This window comes from Eschrichtius robustus, chromosome 16, assembly GCF_028021215.1.
Source record: "Eschrichtius robustus isolate mEscRob2 chromosome 16, mEscRob2.pri, whole genome shotgun sequence".
Lineage (NCBI taxonomy): Eukaryota > Metazoa > Chordata > Mammalia > Artiodactyla > Eschrichtiidae > Eschrichtius > Eschrichtius robustus.
The window spans coordinates 25,137,132-25,155,909 of NC_090839.1; the positions used below are offsets into that span (position 1 = coordinate 25,137,132).

The window sequence follows — 18,778 nt, forward strand, 5'->3', positions numbered from 1 at the left end:
GCTTCTGTTTCCTTATTTATTTTCATTTTGGATGATCTGTCCATTGGTGTAAGTGAAGTGTTAAAGTCCCCCACTATTATTGTGTTACTGTCGATTTCCTCTTTTATAGCTGTTAGCAGTTGCCTTATGTATTGAGGTGCTCCTATGTTGGGTGCATATATATTTATAATTGTTATATCTTCTTCTTGGATTGATCCCTGGATCATTATGTAGTGTCCTTCCTTGTCTCTTGTAACATTCTTTATTTTAAAGTCTATTTTATCTGATATGAGTATAGCTACTCCAGCTTTCTTTTGATTTCCATTTGCATGGAATATCTTTTTCCATCCCCTCACTTTCAGTCTGTATGTGTCCCTAGGTCTAAAGTGGGTCTCTTGTAGACAGCATATACATGGGTCTTGTTTTTGTATCCATTCAGCCAGTCTATGTCTTTTGGTTGGGGCATTTAATCCATTCACGTTTAAGGTAATTATCGATATGTATGTTCCTATGACCATTTTCTTAATTGTTTTGGGTTTGTTTTTGTAGGTCCTTTTCTTCTCTTGTGTTTCCCACTTAGAGAAGTTCCTTTAGCATTTGTTGTAGAGCTGGTTTGGTGGTGCTGAATTCTCTTAGCTTTTGCTTGTCTGTAAAGCTTTTGATTTCTCCATCAAATCTAAATGAGATCCTTGCTGGGTAGAGTAATCTTGGTTGTAGGTTCTTCCCTTTCATCACTTTAAGTATATCATGCCACTCCCTTCTGGCTTGCAGAGTTTCTGCTGAGAAATCAGCTGTTAACCTTATGGGAGTTCCCTTGTATGTTATTTGTCGTTTTTCCCTTGCTGCTTTCAATAATTTTTCTTTGTCTTTAATTTTTGCCACTTTGATTACTATGTGTCTCGGCGTGTTTCTCCTTGGGTTTATTCTGTATGGGACTCTCTGCGCTTCCTGGACTTGGGTGGCTATTTCCTTTCCCATGTTAGGGAAGTTTTCGACTATAATCTCTTCAAATATTTTCTCTGGTCCTTTCTCTCTCTCTTCTCCTTCTGGGACCCCTATAATGCAAATGTTGTTGCGTTTAATGTTGTCCCAGAGGTCTCTTAGGCTGTCTTCATTTCTTTTCATTCTTTTTTCTTTAGTCTGTTCCGCAGCAGTGAATTCCACCATTCTGTCTTCCAGGTCACTTATCCGTTCTTCTGCCTCAGTTATTCTGCTATTGATTCCTTCTAGTGTAGTTTTCATTTCAGTTATTGTATTGGTCATCTCTGTTTGTTTGTTCTTTAATTCTTCTAGGTCTTTGTTAATCATTTCTTGCATCTTCTCAATCTTTGCCTCCATTCTTATTCCGAGGTCCTGGATCATCTTCACTATCATTATTCTGAATTCTTTTTCTGGAAGGTTGCCTATCTCCACTTCATTTAGTTGTTTTTCTGGGGTTTTTTCTTGTTCCTTCATCTGGTACATAGCCCTCTGCCTTTTCATCTTCTCTATCTTTCTGTAACTGTCCAACAGCTGTCTCTTATTATCTGTTTGCAAATCCCTCTCATCTTTCAAACTGTCTTCTTGAGGTCAAGGCAATTCATCCTTACATCACTAGAACCTTACAGAGTATCTGAAGTATATTAATAGTAAGCTCTCAAATATATGTTGAATCAAAATAAACATGAAAAAGTTATTATACTCAAAATGAATTTTTCTCTAACTCCTTGAATGTAGGATATCTTTCTTACTGAGACATTAAAAGGCTTAAAAATATCTATTACAATCCAAAGCACTCACCATTGTCCAGCATTTCTCCAAATAAATGGGAGCACTAGTAACCTATACATAAGAGCCTCTTTGTGAATAAGTGAGGTAATAAAGGGTGATTTTGCTGTTGTTGTTCTTAGATCTATAATGACAATATAAAAGCAGCCAACAAATATACTCTGCAGAAAGCTTCCCGTCATAATAGCAAACAGCACAGATTTACAGAGGGCTTCTGCTTGCCTAGAAATTAAAATGTGAGGGAGAGCCATAGTAATCAGAATTACAGAAAATTGACACTATACTCTATTTTTTTTAAAAATATTTATTTATTTAGGCTGTGCCATGTCTTAGTTGCCGTCACGCCGGATCTTTTTTTTAATTGCAGCATGCACGTGGGATCTAGTTCCCTGACCAGTGATCAAACCTGGGCCCCCTGCACTGGGGAAGTCCCGACACAGTCTTACCCTCTGGACCACCAGGGAAGTCCTGACACTGTATATTCTATATGTAAAAATTTCCTCACATGAGTAAGGAAGTACAGGTGGTAGTAAATAATTCTGACTTTGTGGGGAGGGGAAATTCAGACAAGATGACCCAGAAGACAATCACTTGTGGGTGAAAAGACAACAGGAAGAGAATAGGGGATTTCCTCAAGTTTAGTCAACTAACAGGTCACAGAGGAGAAATAAGCACAATAGAAAAAGAATTGACTATAAAAATCAACAAAAGGGGCACCAAGCCCTAGCTCTGCTGTTACATTAGAAACAAACAAAACTTGTAATTCACAGGCAATGTGAATGTCTTCACAGAAAACACAAAAGACTACATAATAACCTAGAAAATTGACCAGCACCATGGACAAAGTGAAAAGCAGAAAAACTTTTAAGTGAAAAAAGGCAAAAAATTTTATCTCAAAAGCCAACTAGTTTGGGGTAACTATACAAACTTGTGAACATAAAACATATTCATGACAAAGCAACACCAAGAGCAAAAAAAAAACACAGAAAATTCCCTGGTGGTCCAGTGGTTAGGACTCCGTGCTTCCACTGCAGGGGGCACAGGTTCGATCCCTGGTTGGGGAACTAATATCCTGCAAGCTGTGCAGTGAGGAAAAAAACAAAAAACAAAAATCATAACCAGGGTTGGCACCCTTGGAATTCAGATGGAGTTGAGAGAAAGAATATATTAAAAAATTTGAACTCTTGGTCAGTTAGAAGTCAACAGGAATAAACCAGGACTATACTAGGAAAACCATGAGATACAGTCACCCTAGGTATGGGTGACAGGTATGGAAATTTAAACTGCTAAAATAGTGGTATAAAAGAGAGAAAGTATTAAATTCAGGAGGCTGCTATAAATCACAAGCATCATAATAACAAAAAATAGTTTGTTGAATAATCACATGCTGGAAACAGTTTTAAAGAATTCTACATGTGATAACTCATTTAATATGCTCTCCCTGTAGTGGGTTGAATAGTGGTTCCCAAAAAGATATGTCCACATCCTATTCCCTGAAACTGATGAATGTGACTTTATTTGGAAAAAAGTGTCTTTACAGATATAATTAAGAATCTTGGTACTTCTCTGGCAGTCCAGTGGTTAAGACTCCACGCTGCCAATGCAGGGGGCGTGGCTTCCATCCCTGGTCGGGAAACTAAGATCCCACATGCCGGGTGGCAGAGGGGGAAAAAAAAACAACAACAATCTCAAGATAAGATCATCCTGGATTATCCAGGTGGACCCTAAATCCAATGACAACTGTCCTTATAAGAGAGACAGAGGAGAGAAGAGGGCCATATGAAGACAGGCAGAGATTAGAATCATGCAGCCACAAGCCAAGGAATATCTGGAGCCACGAGAAGTTGGAAAAGGCATGGAAGGATTCTCTCCTAGAGCTCTGGACGGAATGGGGCCCTTCTGACACCTTGATATCAGACTTGTGGCCTCCGGAACCGTGAGAAAAAAGGTTTCTGTTATTTTAAAGTAGTTTTTTAAAAAATTTATTTTTTATATTTTTGCGTTAGGTCTTAGTTGCGGCACACAGGATCTGTTGTTACGGCGCGCTGACTTCTCTCCCCTTGTGGTGTGCGGGTTTCCTCTTCTCTAGTTGTGGCGGACGGGCTCCAGAGCACGTGGGCTCTAGTTGCCCCTCGGCATGTGGGTCTTAGTCCCTGGTCAGGGATGGAACCCGCGTCCCCTGCATTGGAAGGCAGATTCTATACCACTGGACCACGAGGGAAGTCCCAAGTTTCTGTTATTTTAAGATGCTAAGTTTGTGGTAATTTGTTACAGCAGTCACAGGAAATTAATACACTCCAAGGTAGCTATTACTACACCCATTTCATTTTAATGATGAAACAGGCACAGAAATGTTAAGTAATCTAATAAACCAGATTTTCAGATAAATATAAAAAATATTAAAATGTAATAAAAAACAGGAACAGGAAATACTCAGTCCCCATGACAAGCCTCCAAATAGTTTCCCAGCAAAATTCAGCTCAGCTTAATAATGAAGGAATGAAAGAATCATCATTTTAGAACCTCTAATGTAAATAACTGAGCCAGGCAAGAACAGATGTTAGCATTTTTAAAAAAATAAATTTATTTATTTATTTATTTTTGGCTGTGTTGGATCTTCGTTGCTGCGTGCGGGCTTTCTCTAGTTGCAGTGAGCGAGGCTACTCTTCGTTTCGGCATGCGGGCTTCTCATTGCAGTGGCTTCTCTTGTTGCGGAGCATTGGCTCTAGGTGCACGGGCTTCAGTAGTTGTGGAACGCAGGCTTAGTAGTTGTGGCTCGGGGGCTCTAGAGTGCAGGCTCAGTGGTTGTGGTGCACGGGCTTCATTGCTCCGCGGCATGTGGGATCTTCCCAGACCAGGGATCAAACCCGTGTCCCCTGCATTGGCAGGTGGATTCCTAACCACTGCGCCACCAGGAAGTCCCAGAATTTTAAAATATGTCTACAAACTATTTGACACTCCCCCCTGCCAAAGATGGCACCTAATATCCCATGCCTTTTGAATGTAGGCCAGATTTAGTGACTCTCTTCTAATGAACAGAATGTGGCAGGAAGTGACAATATGCAACTTCAGAGACTATATCGTTAAAGGCAATGCCACAGCACACAATGTATAAAGATGCATTTTGTGATATCAATAACTGAAATCAGTGGTAACAAAGCAGTAAAGAAGCAGAGTTTTTAAATGTCACTGAAATCAAGCTGTTATAAATTAGAGTATTATAACTTTAGGATGTTAAATGTAATTCCCATGGTAACCACAGAGAAAATTATTATAGAATATACACAAAAGGAAATGAAAAAATAATAAAAATGTTTCACTACAAAATATAAACTAAACACAATGACAGTCGTGAAGGAAATGAGGGTCAAAAAAACTATAAGGCATATAGAAAACAAACAGTAAAATGAGGAAGTAAGTCCTCCTTTCTCAGTAATTACATACAAATGGATTAAACTCTCCAATCAAAAGACAGATTGGCAGAATGGATTTAAAACATGATCTAATTGAGAATTCCCTGGTGGTTAGGACTCCGTGCTTTCACTGCCAAGGGCCCGGGTTCAATCCCTGGTCAGGGAACTAAGATCCCACAAGCCACACAGTGTGGCTAAAAAAAGATAAAAAAAAAAAAAAAAAAAAAAAATGATCTAATTATATGCTGTCTACAAGAGACTTACATTAGATCCAAAGACACCAACAGGTTGAAAGTGAAAGGATGGAAAAAGATACCCCATGTAAACAGTATCCAAAAGGGACAAGTGACTATACTAATGTCACATAAAATGGACTTTAAATCAAAAAAGGTTATAAGAGACAAAGGGCATAATTTATTAAAAAGGTCCAATACAGCAAGAATATAAATAATTATAAACATTTACATACCTAATAACAGACCATCCAAATATATGAAGCAAAAACACATATTTAAAGGGAGAGGGAATTCCCTGGTGGTCCAGCAGTTAGGACTCCGCGCTTTCACTGCTGAGGGTGCATGTTTAATCCCTGGTTGGGGAACTAAGACCCCGCAAGCTGCACAGTGTGGCCAAGTTAAAAAAAATTTTTTTTTTAATAAATAAATACAGGGAGAAACAGACATTTCTCAGCATATTAAAAGGATTATATGTCATGACCACATGGGACTTATTCCTGGGATGCAAGGATGGTTAAACATATGAAAATCAACTGATGTAATTAATGCACATTAACAGAATGAAGGGAAAAAAAAACACATGATGGAGGAAAAGGACCTGACAAAATTAAACACCCTTTCATGATAAAAAAAAAAAAAAAAAAAAATTAGGAATAGAAGGGACCTACCTCAACATAATAAAGGCCATATATGAAAAACCCACAGCTGACATCATACCCAACAGTGAAAGAATGAAAGCTTCTCCTCTAAGATCAAGAACAAGGCAAGGATGGCCGCTCTCAACACTTCTATTCAATACAGTACTGGAAGTCCAAGCCAGAGCAATTAGGCAAGAAAAAGAAATAAAAAGCATACACCTTGGAAAGGGAGTAAAAAATTGTTTGATGATGATATCTCATATGTAAAAAACCTTAAAGATTCCACACGCAAAAACTATTAGTACTAATAAATGAATTCAGCAAAGTAGTAAGATATAAAATCAATACGAATGAGTTGCATTTCTATACACTATCAATCTGAATAGGAAAGTAACAATTTCATTTACTAATAGCATCAAAAATAATGACACACTCAGGAATTAACTTAACCAATGAGGTAAAAGACTTGTAACCTGAAAACCACAAAACAATGCTGAAAGAAATTAACAGACACACAAATAAATGGAAAGACATCCTGTGTTTATGTACCGGAAGTCAAAATATTGTTAAGATGTCAATACTACCCAAAGCAATCTACAGATTCAATGCAATCCCATCAAAATCTTTTTTTTTTTTTAATTTTCTAGTAAGACTAAATTTATTCAATACCCTAGTAAAAGTTTTGATTATAAGTATCCAACAGTATAAAAAGTGCAAAACAGATTTGTAGATTTCTAATATATTAATACAAAGTGCATGACTACATACAGTACATCCTACAGGCAAAGAGAGGTGGAAGGGGAAAAAGAAGACTGTGGTTGAGGTCTAGTAATAAATAAATAAATACAGAAGTAGAGATGGTCCATATTATAGTATATTCTACCACCAATACTGCAGCTAAAATGTACAAAAAAAAAAGAGAGAAAAAAAAAACCATTTCAAAATAACTCAGGAGGAAGATGATAATGGCTGGGATTCTGGTAATACACCTCAAAGTCTGTGGGAGAGCTGACCCAACTCACTATGTAGTCTGTGCATATGGTGGCTTGTAGTTTTTTCCAAAGGAAGAAATATAAAATTTTAAGTTTAGATTAAGAACTATAAAACTATAGGATACCCATAAAAATTGGCTCGCTCCTTGTTATTTATACTATCCAATCTTTAAAATCCAGTTTTAAAAATAAGCACTGAGTCATGTTATTACAAGGTAGGCAAATGATCCTCCCGCATTATGAAAAGTCTGAATTGGTGATATATTCTTCCTGAACTTTTAGAAAAGAGGCAATAGACAGTACTTTGGTTTGGGTTCAAGTAAAAGGCTTTTAATGAAGGTTTTACAGTTGAAGAGCTCCACGTTTAGGATGTATCATCTAACACCTCAATGTTCAGAAAGCCTGACTAAAAGAAACCAAACCAAAACCAACCCACTCAGCATTAACACACACCTCTTTTCTTTTAGTAGAATTTTACTTTAATATAGAATGAAAAATAAAAAACAAAAACCCAAAACCCTAATAGGTTAAAACAAGTCAAACAACCATTCTACACAGATAAAACCTTCACAAAGGTCAACCGAAGTAATCCAGAGCTAAAACTGAATTGTGCAGATTTTCAAGGAAGTCACCAGTCATGTAACATAAACAAATTATTTACACACTTGCAAGCCCTCTAAGAAATGTGCCCCAAGAAGCATTAACCTTTGTGTTTTTCATGTGCCATCCTGAAGACTTGCACATTTTATTTTTCAGATAATTTAACATTTTTAATAGAGTGCATTCTCTACCAAGGGGTAATGCTTTGGTACTATTCATATAGGATTGCCTATCCTAAAGATTTGACATTTCCCCAAGAGGAACTTTGACTCTGCTTTAGAAGTTTCATATAAATTAAAAACTTTATCAAATATCAATATGGAGGGAGGTGACACAGGATGCAACATATACAGTCAAGTTACCTCTGTATATTTAGAAATTACTCCTTCAAGATATTCGCACTAGAGAGCTTAGTCCGTCCTGCTTAATATTCAGTAGTACAGGTTTGAATCATCAGAACCTTGGCAACACCTTAATATTTCAAAGTTATTAACAGCTACCTCTAGGGGCAAGTCTGTGTTTACTGAGTTTTGACAAATTTATTATAACGAAGGAAAACAAGTGTAGCCAGCCATCTTAAAAAATGCCCCAACCACTGCTTCTCAATATAGAAAGACTAAAACTACATACGTTTATCATACAACAAATCCCATCCCTGGTCCCCTGAAATTCCCCTAATTTCATTCATTAGAAGGGGATTTTTTTAAAAAGCCTTAAAGAGCACTTTACAGCAGCATTCAGCTTTCCTATGAAATACTCAGCATCTTAAATATTATGTACACTTCTTTTTCTTTTAGTAAGCTAGATACTGGCTTCAGACTTTGTGGAACTGGAGGGAAAATAACCCACTCAAAACTATTCTAGAAATCATCTTTTGGCAGAATAACAGATATCCAAGTTAAAAATAGGAAGGTCATTTTGTTGGTGTTTTCCAAAATTTAAATCATTTTTTGTTCCCCTTCTACATAAACCTCAGTCACCACTCCTGAGTGGAGATGGGCAGAGGCTCTGGCCCCTGCTCCTCCGGCTTCTTAGCAGCTGCTTTCTTATTGCTGCAGCAAGGCTTGAATAGATGTGTGTCAATGAGGACTTCCCCAAAACGGCCTTTATAGATAATGCCACAGCATATTTTCTGTCTTTTCCAGTATGTGAGATCTAAAAAGGAAAACACTGGCGTTCTGTTAGAGCCAGAAGCCATCTCTGTATCTGAGCCATCATCTGACTGGTTACTATAACAAGGAGATTGAGCTGGAGAGGCACTTGAGGTGGTACTGTGAGCATCAGAATTGTGACGTTTAAATTCCTTCTGCAGTTTACTGATCTGGTTGCTTTTTATCCTGTTTCCAGATAGAGTTTTCACTTTCTTTGGTTTCAGTGTAGTCTTTAGACTGGGTCCTGCCCTTGCATCTACCACATGATTCCAGTTTTTTTTTGATCCTGCTGGCAATTTCTTCCATCTTTTCACAAGCAGGACACAGACATTACAGATGTCTCCTGAACGAGTCTCATGTAACCCAAAACAGCTTTGGAAGTCCTTTTCATAGCGTTTACTGTCAGTGAATCGAGAACTGGAGGATTTAGCTCTGCAAATACAGCAGCCCTCTATACTTCGGTACATCTTTGGCTTGTGAAAACCAAACATCTTTTCTTCTGGGCAATAGTCTGCCAAAAGCAGACGTTCCACGCGCAATAACGTTCCCGAGGTGCGGAGTGCACGCCAAGCCAAGCCCATCTCCAAACGCTCCCTCCTTCTCAACTGCCTTGTCTAGCCCATCAAAATCTTAATGATGTTTCCTTCAGAAATAGAAAATCCATCCTAAAATTCATATGGAATCTCAAGGGACCCTAAATAGCAAAAAGAACCTTGAAAGAAACAACAAAGTTGGAGGACTCACATTTTCTGATTTCAAAACTTAGTACAAAGCTACAATAATCAAAACAGTGTGGCATAAATACAGACATACAGACTTATTCTATTGGAATAGAGAGCCCAGAAATAAATTCTTACATATATGGCAAAATGATTCTTCCCCCCAACCCCCCTCTCCCACACGATTCCCTGGCAAAATGATTTTTGACACGGTGCCAAGACCTTTCAATGCGGAAAGGACAGTCTTTTCAACAAACAATTCTGAGAAAACTGGATATCCACTTGCAAAACAATAACGTTAGACTGTTACCTACCACCACTTACAAAAACCAACAAATGGAGCCCACCTGCTGCATCTAAGAAGCCCACATGCCACAACTAAGGAGCCCACCTGCCATAAGTAAGGAGCCCACCTGCCGCAACTAAGGAGCCCACCTGCCGCAACTAAGACCTGGCACAACCAAATAAATAATAAATAAATTCTTTTTAAAAAAGGGTCAAAGACTTAGATGCAAGACCTAAAACTACAAACTTTTAGAAATAGAGCAAAAGCTTCACAATACTGGATTTGGTAATGATTTTTATATATGACACCAAAGGCACAGGCAACAACAACAACAAAAATAAACAAATTGGACTTCATGAAAATTTAAAACATGTCCAAAGGACACTATCAAAAGAGTGAAAAGGCAACCTACAAAATGGGAGAAATTATTTTCAAATCATTCATCTAAGGGATTAATATCCAGAATATATAGATAACTCCTAACTCAACAACAAAAAACCCAAGTCAATTCAAAAATGGACCAAAGATTTTAATAGCCATTTCTCCAAAGAAGAATGGCCATTAAGTACGTGAAAAGATACTCAACACCACTATGCAAATCAAAACCACAATGAGATACCACCTCACACCCAACAGGATGGCTATTACCAAAAAAAAAACCCAGAAAATAACAAATGTTGTCAAGAATGTGGAGAAACTAGAACCCTTGTGCATACTGGTAGGAATGTAAAACAGTAAGCTGCTGTGGGAAACAGTATAGTATTTCCTAAAACTTTTTAAATGGAATTACCATATGATCCAGCAATTTCACTTCTTGGTATATACCCCCAAAAAATGGAAAGCAGGGTCTTGAAGAAGTATTTGTACATAGCAGCAGCATTATTCATTATGCCTAAAATGTGAAAGCAATCCAAGTGTCCATTAACAGATGAATGGATAAGCAAAATGTGGTAAATACATACAATGGATTATTCAGGCTCAAAAAGGAAGGAAATTCTGACATGTGCTACAACGCGGATGAACCTTAAGGACACACTTTGTTAAGTGAGGTAACCAGCCACAAAAAGATGACTGCCCTTATATGAGGTACCAAGAGTAGTCAAAATCAGAGACAGAAAGCAGAATGAACGGCGGTTAACTGGGCTCACAGGAGGAGGAAATGGGGAGTTACCGTTGATTGGGTACAGTTTCAATTTTGCAAGATGAAAAGAGATCTGGGGGTGGATGGTGGTGATGACTGCACAATGATATGAATATACTTAATACCACTGAAACATATACACTTAAAAATGATTACTATGGTAAATTTAATATCGTGTGCACTCTACCACAGTTTTTTTTAAAAAATGCAATGCCACTTGCTCTTTTGGGTTACTTGTTCTCAGGGAAACAGGCTATGTGGCAAGGAACTGAGGCCTCCTGCCAAGAGCCAGCACCAACCTGTCAGCCACGTGAGAAAGACACCTTAGAGGCTAATTCTCCAGCCCTAGTAGCCTTCAGATAACTGCAGCCTCAGCCAACATCTTGACTGTGACCTCAAGAGATCCAGGGTCAGACCCATCCAGCTAAGCCACTTTTGAATTTCTGTCCCACAGAAACTATGTAAGATAAAAAGTTTGTTATTTTAAGCAGCTAAATTTTGGGATAATTTGTTATGCACCAATAGATAACTAATACAATAGTAAAAGGTTATTAGAAAACAGGATATTTATATGGCCTCAAATTATTACACCACATCTTACTTACTAATTACAAAGTGAAAAGTATATGATTATTATGGAGATCTTATAGTATCACATTAACCAAGTAAATAAACTTACCAACACCGTTAGAGTGACATTCCACCACTGATGTGCTGCCCGATATAATGAAGAAAAAAATGAGTATACAATATCACCTAGACTAGTACTATTGACCCCAAAATGTTTGACCTGAATCTAATAATGAGGAAATAATTATATCCAAAATACATGACACTCTACCAGTTACCTGGCCTGGACTCTTAAAAAATTAACACTGAAAAACTAAAACGGCAAGGGAATTCCCTGGCAGTCCAGTGGTCAGGAAGAGGTGCTTTCACTGCCAGGGCCCGGGTTCAATCTCTGGTCGGGGAACTAAGATCCTGCAAGCTGTGCTGTGCGGCAAAAAAAAAGAAGAAAAACTAGAGGCAAAAGGACTGTTCTAGGTCAAGACACTAAAAAGACAAAACAACAAAATGTGTGAACCTTTACTGGATCCTATACGTAGGGACAAAAACACAAAAGACTTTTGGTGATAACTGGGAAAATGTGAATATATTAGATGACATTATGGAATTGTTAATTTTCTTAGAAATACTAACACATACTATCGTGGTCCTATAGGAAAATACCCTTTTTCTTGGGAGAAGTAACGTAAACGTGTTCAGGGGTGAAGTATCATGATGGCTGCAAATGACTTTCTCATGGTTCAGCAAAATTAAAAGTACATCTAGAGAAAAAGTAAATGTGGCAAGAGGTCAATATAAGCAAGGTGTTTACAGGTATTCACTATACTATTTTTTTCAACTTTTCTGTAGATTTTTTTCAAAATAAAGAACTGATTAAAAAAAGAAAATAAAGAGTACCCTATCACAATGAGATACCATGACGCTCCTATTAGAGTAACAAACAAGAAAATACTGACAATATCAAGGGCTGGCAAGGATGCAAAGCATCCTCATGTACTGCTGGTTGAAAAGCAAAATGGCACATCCAATTTGGACAATGTTTTGCCCATTTTTTATAAAATTCAACACATTTACCACATGACCCAACAATCCCATTCCTAGGTATTTACCTTAGAGCAGAGGTTCTCAATCAGAGGCTATTTTGTCCTCTGGGACTTTTTTTTTTTTTAAACAATGGTGGGGGTGGGTGCTATTGCTATCTAGTGGGCAGAAGCCAGGGATGTTGTTAAATGTCCTACAATGTGAAGGATGGCCCTCCACAACAAAGAATTATCCAGACCAACATGTCATAGTGCCAAGATTGAGAAACCTTGCCTACAGAAATAAAAACATATGTCCATATAAAATCTGTACAAGAATGTTTACAAGCAGCTCTATTCACAACTGCAAGATACGTGAAACAACTCAATCTCTCTCAATAGGTAAATCGATAAACTGCGGTACATGCATACACTGGAATACTACTCAGCAATAAATTTTTTAAAAATGCAACAACTTGGAGGAATCTCAAAGGCATCGTACTGAGTGAAACCCAGTCTCAAGAAGTTTACACAGGGCTTCCCTGGTGGCGCAGTGGTTGAGAATCTGCCTGCCAATGCAGGGGACACGGGTTCGAGCCCTGGCCTGGGAAGATCCCACATGCCGCGGAGTGACTAGGCCCGTGAACCACAATTGCTGAGCCTGCGCGTCTGGAGCCTGTGCTCCGCAACAGGAGAGGCCGCGATAGTGAGAGGCCCGCCCACCGCGATGAAGAGTGGCCCCCGCTTGCCGCAACTAGAGAAAGCCCTCGCACAGAAACGAAGACCCAACACAGCCATAAATAAATAAATAAATAAATAAAACTAAAAAAATAAAATAAAGCAAATAATTTTAAAAAAAAGTTTACATATGTACTATTCCATTTACATGACAGTCTCCAAAAGACAAAACTAAAGGAATGAAGAACAAATTGTGGCTGCCAGAGGTTAACTGAGGGTGGATATGACTACAAAAATACAGAACAAGGGAGGCTTTTGGTGTGATGAAATTGTTCTGTATCCTGCTTGTGGTATTAGTTACAAGAATCAATAAATGTGTTAAAATTCATACAACCGTACACCCAAAAAAAGCCAATCTTACTGTATGATGAATTTTTAAAACAACATTTAAAACATTAAAAATTTTAAAGGCTACATATTCTAGGTACTGGGTTGAATACTGTCTCCGCCAAAACTTATGTCCACCTGGAACCCAGAATTTGACTTTACTTGGTCTTATAGGATTTTTGCAAATGTAATCAAGTTAAGATGAAGTTATATTGGATCAGGGTAAAAATGGAAACATAGACTGGAGAGATGTATACACAAGACAAGGAATGCCAGCAATCATCAGAAGCATTGAACAGATTCTCCCTCTGAGAGGTTCCAACTCCAGTGATGCCTTATTTTGGCCTTTTAGACTCCTAAAACATGAAAAACTGAAGTTGTGTTGTTTTAAACTGCCCAGTTTGTGCTAATTTGTTACAGCAGTCCTAGGAAACTAACATACTCTATGATTCTATTTACATGACATTCTGGAAAAGCCAAAACTACTGGGACAGAAAACACATCAGTGCTTCCTAAGGAAAGGGGCTGGGGAGAGATGAATGACTACAAAAGAGCACAAGTAAAGATTTCAAGTGTTTATCAAAATTCAAAGACCTGTATACCTAAAAAGAATGAATTTTATTATGTGTAGGTTACATCTCAACAAACCTGTCTACAAAAAGCATATTCCCAATGTGAATGACAAAAAATGCTCTTAAAATAGTTTCTACAACAAAAAAGAAAAAAAATTGACATTAGATCTCCTATATATCTTGGGGAGATCTCTCCAGGACTCATTCTTCCTTTCTAGTATCTCTCTTTTACATCTACATCTCACAGCTAGATTAACCTATCTTTTTTTTTTTAATATAAATTCATTTATTTATTTAGCTGTGTTGGGTCTTCGTTGCTGCGTCCGGGCTTTCTCTAGTTGCAGCGAGTGGGGGCTACTCTTTGTTGCGGTGCACAGGCTTCTCATTGCAGTGGCTTCTCTTGTTGCGGAGCACGGGCTCTAGGCGTGCAGGCTTCAGTAGTTGTGGCTCGCAGGCTCTAGAGCGCAGGCTCAGCAGCTGTGGCGCAAGGGCTTAGTTACTCCACGGCATGTGGGATCTTCCCAGACCAGGGCTTGAACCCGTGTTCCTTGCATTGGCAGGCAGATTTTTAACCACTGTGCCACCAGGGAAGTCCCTTCACAATCAAATACAGTGGTGCAGAGCCTGTATCTTCACCTAGTAAACCACTGACTTGAACCAATGAAGATATCAGTTTGAATCTAAAATCTAGTACAATATTAAAATAATCTATTACTTATTAGTCTGTCAGTTACAAAGAAACTTAATATAGGGCCAGTTCTTAACACTTTTATATCATTTATTTTGAGTAATGTTTACTATCAGACTAGAAAAATGTGACAGAATGTCTACATTGCCAGCAATAAAAACTAACCTTGGGACTTCCCTGGTGGTCCAGTAGTAAAGAATCCTCCTTAGGGGCTTCCCTGGTGGTGCTGTGGTTAAGAATCCGCCTGCCAATGCAGGGGACATGGGTTCGAGCCCTGGTCCGGGAAGATCCCACATGCCACGGAGCAACTAAGCCCATGCACCACAACTACTGAGCCTTCACTCTAGAGCCCGCGAGCCACAACTACTGAGCCCGAGCGCCACAACTACTAAAGCCCGCGTGCCTAGAGCCCGTACTCTGCAACAAGAGAAGCCACCCAATGAGAAGCTCATGAATTGCAACGAAGAGCAGCCCCCGCTCACTGCAGCTAGAGAAAAAGCCCGCGCACAGCAACAAAGACCCTAGGCAGCCAAAAGTAAAAGTAAATAAATAAATAAAATTTATTTAAAAATTTGAAAAGAAAAGAATCCGCCTTAAAATGCAGGGGACGTGGGTTTGACCCCTGGTCAGGGATCTAAGATCCCACATGCCGCAGGGCAACTAAGTCCGCGTACCACAACGACTGAGCTCAAACACCTCAACTAGAGCTCACGTGCCACAAACTACAGAGCCCACATGATCTGGAACCCGAGCACCACAACTACAGAGCCCATGTGCCCTAGAGCCTGCACACCACAACTAGAGAAAAGAAAACCCACACACCACAACTAGAGAGAAGCCCACCCGCCACAACGAAAGATCCCACATGCCTCAACGAAGATCCTGTGTGCCACAACTAAGACCCGACACAGACAAAAATAAATAAAGTAAACAAATAAATATTTTTTAAAAACCTTCTAACCTTATTAACATCTTCCTGAAAGGCAGTGGAAAAAGACATTTCACAAGATTATTTCAGTAACATCTGGTCCCATAAGCAACAAACAGACAAACTACATTTGTAGTCTTATTTTTAAATATCCTATTTATAGATAAATTATTAAATAACCAGGATATTATGAAATTTGCCTGGTTTATTTTCAGGAATAACATATCCAACATAATCAGTTATTTTTATAGGCCACATCTACTGTGACCTAGAAAACCCTTCAATAATTTCATATAGGCCTATAATTTCTTAAAAGAAGCCACCAAGGACTTCCCTGGTGGCACAGTGGTTAAGAATCCGCCTGCCAATGCAGGGGAAACGGTTCAATCCCTGGTCCTGGAAGATTCCACATGCCGGAGCAACTAAGTCCGTGTGCTACAACTACTGAGGCCTGCACTCTAGAGCCCACGAGCCACAACTACTGAGCCCATGTGCTGCAACTACTGAAGCCCGTGTGCTTAGAGCCCGTGCTCCGCAACAAGAGAAGCTCCCGCTCGCCACAACTAGAGAAAGCCCGCGTGCAGCAATGAAGACCCAATGCAACCAAAAAGAAAAAAGAAGCCACCAGAAAGACATTTCAGAAAACACACAAAACCAGTAAGGAGAAAACTTGCTTGTTGAAGCAGAAAGTACAGAGTTCAAAGAGCTAAAGTACACAGTGGTATTCAGAGAACTAAAACCAAATGAAGTCAAACTCTCAGCCTTACTAAAATACAGAAGCATACATGGTAACTGTAAATACTGAGTAGTCTCCCATGGGTAGGGCCACTCAGCCAAGTTCCCAAACCCCTACTCAAAAGAGTTATGTATCAAAGGACCCGTTTTGAAAAATCTGTCTTCATTCACCAGCCACTACTATGAAGAATGGACTCCAGGGACTTCCCTGGTGGTCCAGTAGTTAAGACTGTGCTCCCAATGTAGGGGGCCAGGGTTCGATCCCTGGTCAGGGAACTAGATCCCACTGTTGCAAAGAAGATCCCGCACGCAGCAACGAGGATCCCAAGTGCCACAACTAAGACCCGGAGGAGCCAAATAAATAAATACATATTTATTAAGATTGGACCCCAGCCTCAATCCAGTCGGAAGTGGAAACATGGGAGTTGGTAACGGTTCCTGTGTATGCAACCAGTAGCCACACTACCCAGCTGGGTTGAAAACTAATTCCTGTTCACTGGGAACACAGCAGCAGAGACTAAGGAGCAATGTTTAGATCCCATTCTCCACTAATGATAACAAAGAAGCTAACCTTGGCGTACGTGTTGTATTGTCAGAGGGGACAAGAGTTCTTTGCGTTAGGGCAGAAAGTAATTACTCATTTCCGTAACTTAATTTCTCAAGAAAAGGAGAGAAAATGAACTCCAACCCACTCATGATGGGAAAAAGCTGCTTTCCTATTTACTGGAGAAAGTTACCTTAATAGAGAAGTAGGATTTGGACCACCCCGTATCCCCCACAACAGTGACACCTTGGCTCTGAACATCACGTAATGATCTCAGATCACTGACAGTTCCTTCCCATTTTCCAGCCAAATGGGAATCCAGCGTGGATTCTAAAGCATATACATAAAAAGACAATTATCTTATTCAAAGAGAAATAAAGGAAGGTACAACTTTCAAGGTTCAATAGTATAAGAGTTTAAGAAAACTGGCACCAGAATTGGAACCTTTAGCATTCATTTGCAGGTCTGAACTTTGTACCCAGTATTGCAGAAGGCAATTTTCTCCTAGTTCTCCCAAACAGCTTTCTGACAAACATGATAATAATAACTACTGTTACAAGCTGTGTCCTGGCTTTGACTATTTACCGCTAGAGTTTAATGGATTCGACATGCCACAATAAATATAACTACTGTTGTACTACTATAACTATTGCTCTCTTTTGCAACCAATGCTTGTGTGAAATTATACAACCTAATTAAATATAAAGTTGAATTTCCTGGCTTCCAAGAAACTCTTATTTCTATCTCTTAAAACCCATGAATTCTCCTCAAAATAAGACCCTGGATAGCCACTATCCCCAACCTTCCAGCAAACCTTTCTCAGATCATTTTTACACATTATTTAAGAACTATCAAGTAAACTAGATATCAATACTAATGAGTTAATGAGTAATGTCTATGTATACTTTATAAACAAATTCATGCATTTATATTAAAAGAACTAAAAAAGCATTGTTATAAACACTGTATTAAAAACCCAGAAAAAAAATCAGAGAGAGAATCATTTACTTCCAAGAGCCCTAAATACTGGGGGAAGGGAAGAGAAACAAATTACCACTTATCCATTAGGAAACAAATAGGATTATGAAAGCAGAGCCAATTCTACACTCCAATTTGGGCCAGCAGATTTTCACCTTAGTATTCTATTCCAAGACTACCTCCTCTACTTTGAGTGCCGAAGGAACTGATTAAAAATATCATTTCAAAGAAGGCAAAATACCACACACATCTTATTTGTTCTCACAGATAAACATATGGAAATCCAGGAAAGTTAAATGGATTGCCCAATTAAGCAAAGATTTCTTAGCTGTGACACCAAAAGTACCATCCATAAAAGAAAAAACTGAGAAATTAAGCCTCATTAAAATTAGGAACTTCTACTCTTCAAAAGACACTATTAAGAAAATGAAAAGACAAGCCAAAGGCTGGGAGAATATATTGGTAAAATGTAACGCACATCTGATAAAGGACTTACATCCAGAATTCACAAAGAACTCTTACAGCTTGATAATAAGATAAACAACCCAATCAAAATGGATTGTCCAAGGTCAGAACAGAAGACGCAGCCAAAAACTGAGATCTCTAGCCTTGCTCAATGTTAATTTCATGATTTAAAGCCACAGTTCCATAAATCAGCCAAAAAAAAAAAAAAAAAAAAGAAAACAGAGAAAAACAGGGAAACAAATGAAAAAAAAATACTTATTGCTGTACTTGAACTTATTCAGTTTGGTCCTTTTCA

The 18,778-nt window shown here is 38.6% G+C and overlaps 1 protein-coding gene and 1 pseudogene across 3 annotated transcripts in view; both read right to left on the bottom strand.

Moving 5' to 3' along the window:
- The window catches only part of ITCH (itchy E3 ubiquitin protein ligase), a 127,054-nt gene that overhangs the window by 95,117 nt on the left and 13,159 nt on the right, over window positions 1-18,778 (bottom strand). The window lies entirely within an intron of this gene.
- On the bottom strand, window positions 8,161-9,311 carry LOC137749726 (SIN3-HDAC complex-associated factor pseudogene; annotated as a pseudogene).